Raw genomic sequence first — 9,688 nt, forward strand, 5'->3', positions numbered from 1 at the left:
TGATGGCAGCCCTGTCTGTATCTGTGTGCATGTGTTTATATATGTGTGTGGAAGCATACACTTGGCCATGAATATCTATATAGGTGATCTTACACCTGGCATTGTAGCTGGCTAACCCTTTATTACCTCTGTGGATGCTTGCAACTTTTATAAATGTGAGGTCTGGACAATTTAGGAGGTTGTTGACCCAGGTTACACTTCAGTAAGATGTATTGGTTGAACCCTGGATGATGTATGCAATAGACTTGGTCCAGACAAGGGGATTAAAAAAATGGGTGCAAACTTCACTGAACAATCACTGTGCACAACCATAGAGCACATACTTCTTACAGCATAGGGAAGTTATAGTCTGGATGGATTCTTAAAGGGGTAGTCCGCTGGAAACATCTTATCCCCTATCCAAAGGACCCCCGCAATCTCCACAGAGGCATCCCTGTCATTTGGTGCACGGAGCAAACTCTGCTCTGTGCCCAATTACTGGCAATGCAAGCCGCCATGCCCCCTCCATTCACATCTATGGGAGGAGGCGTGATTCATGAACACTGAAGCCTTTGGATAGGGGATAAGATGTTTCCAATGGAGTACCCCTTTAAGATTTGGTCACAGCTATCCTTAGTTGCTGACAGATACTCTCTGGATATGCTATGGCCACTTTTAGAGTTGCTAATGAAGATAAAAGTTCAATTACAATATTTTCCACTGAGGAAAATTTTTATTCACAGTTACTGGAATTACGATTCCCTATTGCAGGGAATAAGATGAAGATTATAATGGCATTCAAGCACGAAGCACTAACGCTAGTTGGAAAGCCACAACGAGTGCAGTGTTGGCAGAAGAGTCCTTGCACAGGCGTTCCCTCTTCTGGATAGATGATTCTCTCTCATGGAGAAGGAACTGGATTGTAGAGATTGGAAACGTTTTTGGGTAAAACATCTTAAAACATGTAATAGTGCTAACCCAAAGGTGACTTGGGTTAGACTTTATCAACTTGGAACTGGATATATTTTGATATTTTCAAGCACAGCTAGGGCTAAGCTAACTTGTTTCACAGCAGGATTTGTGGTAGGAAAGATGAGACTAAGCTTAGACTTCCTCTACTCAGATGGTCTAGCAGGGTACAGACAGGTTAGCGACTAAACCTTCTCTGGCTAGAGACAGACAAAATGGTTTAGACTAGCCCTCTGGGAGGAGAGGTTTGTGACCAAAACTCCATGCATCCTTTACATATGATCCACTAGTGGTGGCAGTACAGAGAAAATTTTAACTCTTGCATATCCTAATACTGCAGTGTATGCAGGTGTAGCAGTATAACAGACGACATGAAAGATTATACATGTGAAACTCACAATAAAAAGATAAAGATTCAGTTATTTGGCAACATGACAACCTAAGACTACAGCAGCTGGGAGATGGGTACTGGGATACTGTAAACTCCCCCTCTTAAAGGGGTTTTCCAGTGAAAAACATCTTATCTTCTATCCAAAGGATAGGGACTAAATGTCTGGGAACCCCTGCAATTTCCAGAATCGGTTGTGGATAGAGCATAGGTTTTACTTAACTTTGAAATGAAAGGCAGGTCTGGTAGTGGGGTCTTTCAGGCCCTTTCGGCGCCACTTAGACAAGCCCAGATCAGCACAGGTGCTGAAGACAGTTTGTCACTGAGCTTTAAAACAAGGTGAGAGTCAGTATTCAAAAGAGGTTGTGAGGAACCTCTGATGAGAGTTTGAATCTGGCTGTTTGCTGCCTCAAGGCAGGGACATTATAGTCTGTGTGAGTAGCACATTTGTTGACTGTTGTGTTGGGTGGCTGGTAGTTAGCCACCTGTATAGACAGGGAAGAGATCAGTACAGTTAGCACTGGACAAGCAGGATTCATTTTGTGTAAAGCCTGTATTTGTTTTCTTACTGAAAAACAAAGAGGCAAAGCCATGTTTAAAAACTGTGTCCATGTCACTATCTCTAACTGCTATCCTGTCTCTATTTGACTGGTTTTAAGAAGCTGATCTACCACATTAGAAATTTGGTACATAATCGGCACTGTAGTAGCACACATAAGTGCCCTTTTGGTGAAAGTGAAATGACTACTTGTGTAGGTGCAGTGCAATACTTTGTGTTTTGTCTGCTACGATACATTTATTTTAAAGAATAGTTTGAAGTTCCTTGGGTTTAGAAAACAGTAGATTAGACGCATACATTAAAAGACAACAAGAATAACAATGCATAATGAAGGCGCCCGTCTCCACCTATCATTGTAAGTTCATGCTCCTTGGAGAGAGTAAACGGTTCCTTCCACAGCTGACAGATTGTCTGATGTACATTCCAAGTGACAAGTGTTCTTAAGCTTCCATTACTGTACATTCATTCTCTATTTCAGGAGATGGCTTAGCCTTTGTACTTCACGTTCCATAACCGTTTGCTGGGAGACTGTGACAACCAACTTCTATCTGGTAATTGCTATTTTAGAGGTAGAATATATAATTGATGCATAATGCTACTGGATGGTCTTAAAGGGTTTTTCTCCTTTTCAGTTGATAAGCTGTCTAGGGGCAGAGTACTCCTTTAAGAGCACTCTTTGTAGCTACTGAAAGGAAAACACCCTTTTCTTTAATTTCCTATTAAGATATTTGAAAATAGGGCTTCTAAAAAAAATTAAAGGGGTATTCCGGGCAAAAATACTGAGACCCCCCCACGATCTCCTAGATCTCTCTAGTTTCGGAAACCTCCGGGACTGGGGACGTCACGCCCCGCCCCCTCCATTCATATCTATGGGAGGGGCTGTGGCGTGAAGCCATGTCCCCAGTTCCGGAAACCTGGAGGCTTCTGAAACTGGAGATTCAGCACCCGCATAGAATGCGGGTGCTGCAGGGAGATCGCGGGGGTCTCAGCAGCGGGCACCCCGCGATCAGACACCTCATCCCCTATCCTTTGGATAAGGGATAAAATATTTTTGCCCAGAATACCCCTTTAAGAAAACTTCTTTAAAGTTTTATCCCCTCTAAAATAATTGACATTTTTTTCCCCAAAAAAAAACTTTCCAAATTTCCTAGCTATAGAACTTGAATATTGTAATTTAATTACCTTTAACCAATGTACTGATAAATTGGATCTTCAAAATTAATTAAAAATGTTTCCTGGAATACAACATAGAAAGATTGTTGTTCTGCATGATATGAAGGCAAATGGATAATGTAACATTATTCTTCTTACAATAAGACGACTTGTGAATGCTAACTTTTTTCTCTTGTTTTCTCATTTTGATGTTTTTGCAGTGTTTTGTAGAGTCCTGCAAAAAGAGGAGATATTAATACAGTAGTAACTCTCTATCGTAAACTTAACTGCAATCATGCTCCAGCGGCAGGATATCTGTTTAAATCTTGCGCAATTTTGAAGAACGAGACTACAGCAATCAGAATAAGGATTTGTCTGAAGTCTCATGCAGGTTCATGGGACTCTAGTCCCGGGCTCCGAAGATATCCTGCCGCCGGAGCATGATTGCAGTTATGCTTTAAAGGATATTCTTATGTCAGACATTTATGGCATATACATAGGATATCCCTTTATTGTGTGATAGGTCCCATTTCAACAACCACATCTACCTTCAAAGTATGGGTCTTCCTACCCCTGTTGGGTGTGCTTTATCATTGTAAGCTCCTCGTAGGCAGGGACTAATGTGTAGCTCAGGGCTAAACATCATCATCCAGCTTCAGACGACATCCATGTAACATTTCACAAAATTAATTACTTTCCCAAGTTCAACCCTTGCTCTACTAGACTGAAGCTGAAGCCTTGACTGGCCATGACAACACACCAACCAGGCAACGTGGGCATGAGCCACCTGAATGGGAGAATATAATAATGGTACAAATGTCAATCATCACACATGGTAATTGTGCTATTTAAAAAAAATGTTTTTCCTAACTAGCCAGGTACTAAGTAAGCAGCAGACTAGTAGTACTTAGGTGGGAAGGGGCAGTGTTTTGTATCCTTTCAATCCTAATAATACCAGTCTGCCACTGCCTAAGCATCCAAGCCTCATTGTTTGAGACTCAGGGCTTGATGGTACCTGGTTCTTCCCTGCACTTCTGGTGGTGGGTACCAGAGTAAAAATAGGGGGTTAGTGCTTGCTGTTTAACTCTTTAAGGACGTAGGGCGTACCTGTACACACTACGCCCGGTCCCGGTGTTTAAAACGGAGTCACGACGTGACCCCGCATCACACCGAGTCGTTCCCGGCTGCTAATCATAGCCGGGACCCTGGGCTAACAGCGCGCGGCATTGATCGTTGTGCCGCGCGCTGTTAACCCTTCAGACGCAGCAATCAAAGTTAACAGCAGCGTCTGAAAACGAAAGTAAACGCTTCCTGGCAGCTCAGTCGGGCTGATCGGGACATTGCGATAAAATCGCGATGTTCCGATCAGCTGGGACACAGGTGGAGGTCTCCTTACCTCTCTCCGTGGCGTCCAACCGTCGATTGATTGCTCCAAGCCTGAGCTACAGGCTTGAGCAATCAAGCCCCTATCTCACTGATCCGTGCAAAGCTATGGCTCTGCAGGGATCAACATAGGAGATCAGTGTGTGCAGTGTTATAAGTCCCTATGGGAGCTATAGCACTGCAGAAAAAAAAGTGAAAAAAAAAAGTTAACAAAGGTCATTTAACCGCTTACCTAATAAAAGTTTGAATCATCCCCCTTTTCCCATAAAAAAAAACTGTGTAAGTAAAAATAAACATATGTGGTATCGCCGCATGCGGAAATGTCCGAACTATAAAAATATATTGTTAATGAAATCGCACGGTCAATGCGTGCGCGCAAAAAAATTCCAAAGTCCAAAATAGTGTATTTTTGGTCACTTTTTATATCATGAAAAAATGAATAAAAAGTGATCAAAAAGTCCAATCAATACAAAAAGGGTACCGATAAAAACTTCAGAACACGGCGCAAAGCCCGTACGCAGAAATACCTAATACCAGCCCGTACGCAGAAAAATAAAAAAGTTATAGGGGTTAGAAGATGGTGGGTACCAGAGTAAAAATAGGGGGTTAGTGCTTGCTGTTTAAGGGCTAACACCAAACTAACAACTAACAGACGGCTTCAGTACTAGACCAAAAATAAGTAAAGAAAAGGCACACACAATGTTTAAAAAAAAAAAAAAAACTTTATCAAAACAATTCTCCCCCCCACCCCCACAAGACCACTTAACAATTTTATCAAATATCTTTAAAACATCATCATTCTCACAATGCAGTCTTAGTTTTCTGTCCCGGCTCTGCCACTTCTGACCTCTGCTGTGGTCTTCTTTCTGGTTATTGCGGTTGACTCATCAGCTGCTGCTGTGTCCCACCTCAGCCGGTGATAGGCTGAGCAGCACTGTAACGTATTGAGCCAGTCACGGCACAGTGTGGCAATTTGACCACAAGAAGAAGAAAGAAAAACACAATGGAGGCCAAAAGAAGGAGCCATTGGGGGAACGACAGGAGGTAAGTCCAGTTTTTTAATGTTAGCATACTGGGCAGGAAAAATAAATAAAAATAAAGTTGTACTCCTTTAAACCTACTATGACTACTGACACCTCTACAGTGCAAACAAGGTTAGCTGAATGTTTATTACTAGAGATAAGTGAATTGATTTAGAACAACTTAGATTAGTTCAGAATTTTTCAAATAATTCACATTCATCCAGATCCGAATGTCACTTCGGCAAGTGACTCCTGTGAATATCATGAGTCCATGCTTCTGTACTCTGCAGCAAGACATATGCCTTCTGCCCAGTACATATTCACTGCATAAACGTGTACCTCCCAGAGGTAAGTAGCGATGCTGTAAGCCTCACTACTTACACTCCGAAACTCAATAAGTCCGGTACTCACTCAATGGTTCTAGTGTTCACTGAGCAGGAGGAATACAGTACATGACTCCAGTTCACTATGTAGTTCCCACAGTACCCTAGTGCAGGGCAACACAGAAACTTTATAGAGGAGCAGAAACTTCAGACTCCTTTACAGTAAGCAGGGATGCGCTATGCATCGCTGCTTGCTATATGAACTATGAAGGTAAGTAGTAAGCTATTCATCTTCACTTAACTCCTTAAATGCTTGGTCTGATGCTTCGCGCCTGACACAGGGAGTGTAGGGCTGCATTAGAATTGCGACATGGCCAACCAGGCCTATAAGATGGAAGGAGCGCTGGGCGAAGTAGCTGTAACTTCAAAACTCCCACTTCCCCGCAGCAGGAGATTGAAACGGGCAGCTCACTAGCGGAGTTGTCCATGATTGTGCCTTTTCCCTTCACGAGCATTTTGTGCGGCATTTGGCATTTTGACTTCCTGTTTCTTGACCTGACGATTCTTCGTGCCTGCTAATTTTTAAATAGACTACTCTTCTGGTTTGACCCATTCTTGCCGCAACATTGTTTTTGATCTTGTTTTTGTACTGTGCTGCCCTCTTGGTTTTGAATTTTGGCTGGCTTCTGGTTAACCCTTTTTACCTATCTGCCTGTTTGTTACTGACCTGACCTAAGGGCTACTATTTAGGGTGGATCGTCCAAGAAGCTAAGGACAGTGGTTTGGAGCAATCTGCACTTATCCCTACCCTGGATGTGCAGTCTAAACACTGCACTGTGCACTGTGGTCAGACAGAAAAGAACTACACAACTTCCTCTGTAGTATACAGCAGCTGATAATTATTAGAAGGATTAAGATTTTTAAATAGAAGTAATTTACAAATCTGTTTAACTTTCTGGCACCAGTTGATTAAAAAGCTGACCTCACAGTGGTATAATTATCAAAAACATAAGAATGCACTATTATGGTAAAAGACCAATACCTAGAGCAGACATGGTACCATGTTTCATATAGGGACCACCATGTCTCCTCAACGCCGCTTCATAGTTTGAACTACTAAGTCGGAAGGTCTATTGTGCTATTGTTTTGGGGAGTATGTTTTTTTTATGGGTTAGGGACACTGTCAATGTCTTCTTTGATAATTGTATAATAAAGATTGTATATTTTTGGACAATATCAGAGTTGTACTTCTTTCAGGCAGCACTTTTAGATATAGCTCAGTTAAGAGGTATATATGGTACGTGATTTCAGGATCAGATGACAGAGAGTTTGTAGCCTGTAACCGAGGAGCACTAACTATATCAACCAGGTGCACATAGGAGTTCGCTTAGGAGCTGTATACACAAAACAGGATTTAAGAATTTGCTTAATTTTTTTTTAGATAAATCCATTAGAACACAGAAATTTTTTTTCACATAGCCTTAAAAGAAAACGGTCATCGGTGTCACTGCACTAACCTGTAGGTACAGGCAGGTAGTGCAGTTGACACTTATAATAACCATACTTACCTGCCCCTGATCTGTAGTCCCGTTCTCTCGCTATCTTCTTTCTGTTTGGGCAGCAGTCTTGGGGCACAGGCGGAGATTCCTGACATCACCGCGGCAGCGGTGACGTCAGGAATCTCCGCCTGTGCCCCAGGACTGCCATCCAAATGGAAGGATGAGACCACGCGAGCACAATTCGGGGACAGGTAAGTATGGTTATCATCAGTGTCACCCGCACTACCTGCCTGTACCAATAGGTATTGACACTGATGACAGTTTTCCTTAACTTTTTTTTTTCTTATAGCGTGCCAATTTTTTGGTGTTCTATCCAGATGCTTGTAAATAATAATGATAACTCTTTATTTCTATAGTGCACAGATATTCCATAGCGCTGTACACTCAAATTGGTCCCTGTACCCATTGGGGCTCACAATCTAAACCTATCAGTATGTTTTGAAGTGTGGGAGGAAGCCCACAGAAACACGGAGAGAACATACAAACTCTTAGCGGATGTTCTCCTTTGTAGAATTTGAATCCAGGACCCCAGCGCTCAAAGGCAACAGTGTTAACCACTTGAATAACCCAATGCCAACGATAAGCCTAAAAAAAACCATACAAAGGCCAGAAAACAACTATTCGACAATTTTTTTTCCCTGGAAAATAAACCTATTAGGCCCCAACTATAAAGTAAATAAAATACAATGACTTATTTGTATTCATGGCCTTGGAAACTGCGTAATTAAATGTGATTAGAGCCAATTGTGAGAATTGTTATTGCAGATTTTTAGAGTAATTAATTGGGCATCTGGATAGATACAATTACATCCGTCATGGACTCTTCAATCCACCTCAACAGCAGTTTTTATTTTTATTTTTTATTTATTTTTTGACAGAGGTCCCGGCTCCTGAAAGTAACCTGTTTTTCTAAGCCTGAATAAAAAAAAAAAATCTAAATTCTTTGCCAACGTTGTAATTATCCGGCACATAGTTATCTATCTATTTCACAATGCACCTGACGCCCACCTGCAACCTGGCAGGCAAAAAATATCATCTTGGATCTAAAATGGAATGCCTGCCTGTCCAGCTGTGCTTACCCAGTATTCATATGCTGCATAGCACGCGCTCAGATAAGACGTCTAATCACCGAAAATAGAAATGCTGAAGATATTTCCAGAAGCTTAAAAAAAGACACATTTATAAATCGTGTAACTATGAAGCGGCGGGAGTAGGGATCAAAAAGGTCTTGAGTAAGGGATTTGTATTCTTCATCTTAAATGTATTGCAGAAATGTCTTGTATTGTACCCAGAATAGAGAGTCGGTCTATGGAAAGTATTTACCCTATTAGATTGTAAGCCCCATGGACTTTTTTAAGGCCAATCAACAGAAAACTAATATAAAATTTGAACCCCCTTAACCCCTCCATGACCTTCCGAATTTTTGTGGCTTAGGTTTTTCTTCCTCCTCACTGTCTTACTTTTTAATTTCTCCACGGACAAAGTTGTAGATCACTTTTTATTACGTTTTTTTCTGGGATGTGATATGGCCAAAAAATAATAATGTTGGTGGCTGGAATTTGGAAAGTAATAATTTAAAGGAGTATTTTGATATGTAAAAACTTATCCCCTATTCTTAGGATAGGGCATAAGTGTCAGATCCCACGATTTCCCGTATGGAGACACGGCAGTCCGCAGGAAGGGAGCGTGCATTCGGCAATTTCCGGGTCTGCCATAGCGCTGCATTGAGGGGAACGTGTCGGCCGTCGATATGTGCTTTGGTTAACATGCGCTATTTGGCCAGAAAGCCGGTGCCCCGTAATGGAGATTGTGGGGGTCCCAGCGGTCGGACCCCCCGCAATCTGAAACTTAGGATAGGGGAAAAAAAATTATATTCCTTTAATAGGCTGGACAATTACACACATGGTGATTCCAAATTTATAAGCATATATAAAATTTCATCAGTGGCTTACATAGATCTATGTTATCGTGGCTTGATTGCTCTAACCTTCCTAAGCTAGGCTTTAACACTCGCCGATAGAAATATGGCAAGGACCAATAAGGCTCTGGGCTTCCCCAGCAACCCATTGGAAGAACTGCATGGGAAGCAATAAGTGCACTAATTCCCAGGGATTACCAGCATTTATTGTTTAAAAGTGGTGATTGCTACATTTAAATGGACACTGCTATGAAACTTTTTTTTTGGATATGTTGTAGTACTTATGTACTACAACATATCTCTAATATATATCCATTATTTATTTTTTGTTTAAAATATTCAATTTTACATTTGAAAACCGGCCACTAGGGGTCTCCCTCCTCGTGGTCGGCTGCAGCCTGATGTGACGGCTGAATTAGGACCGATGCCGGCCGGG

The 9,688-nt window shown here is 41.7% G+C and overlaps 1 long non-coding RNA gene across 1 annotated transcript; it reads right to left on the bottom strand.

The window, feature by feature from the left end:
* Positions 1-1,958: 1,958 nt before the first annotated feature.
* Positions 1,959-3,285, bottom strand: LOC130358325 (uncharacterized). The gene is made up of 3 exons (XR_008889467.1): positions 3,207-3,285; positions 3,078-3,130; positions 1,959-2,453 (listed from the first exon to the last, which is right to left on the bottom strand). It is a non-coding gene; the product is annotated as an uncharacterized LOC130358325 (long non-coding RNA).
* Positions 3,286-9,688: the final 6,403 nt, after the last annotated feature.

Source organism: Hyla sarda, chromosome 2 (genome assembly GCF_029499605.1).
Source record: "Hyla sarda isolate aHylSar1 chromosome 2, aHylSar1.hap1, whole genome shotgun sequence".
NCBI lineage: Eukaryota > Metazoa > Chordata > Amphibia > Anura > Hylidae > Hyla > Hyla sarda.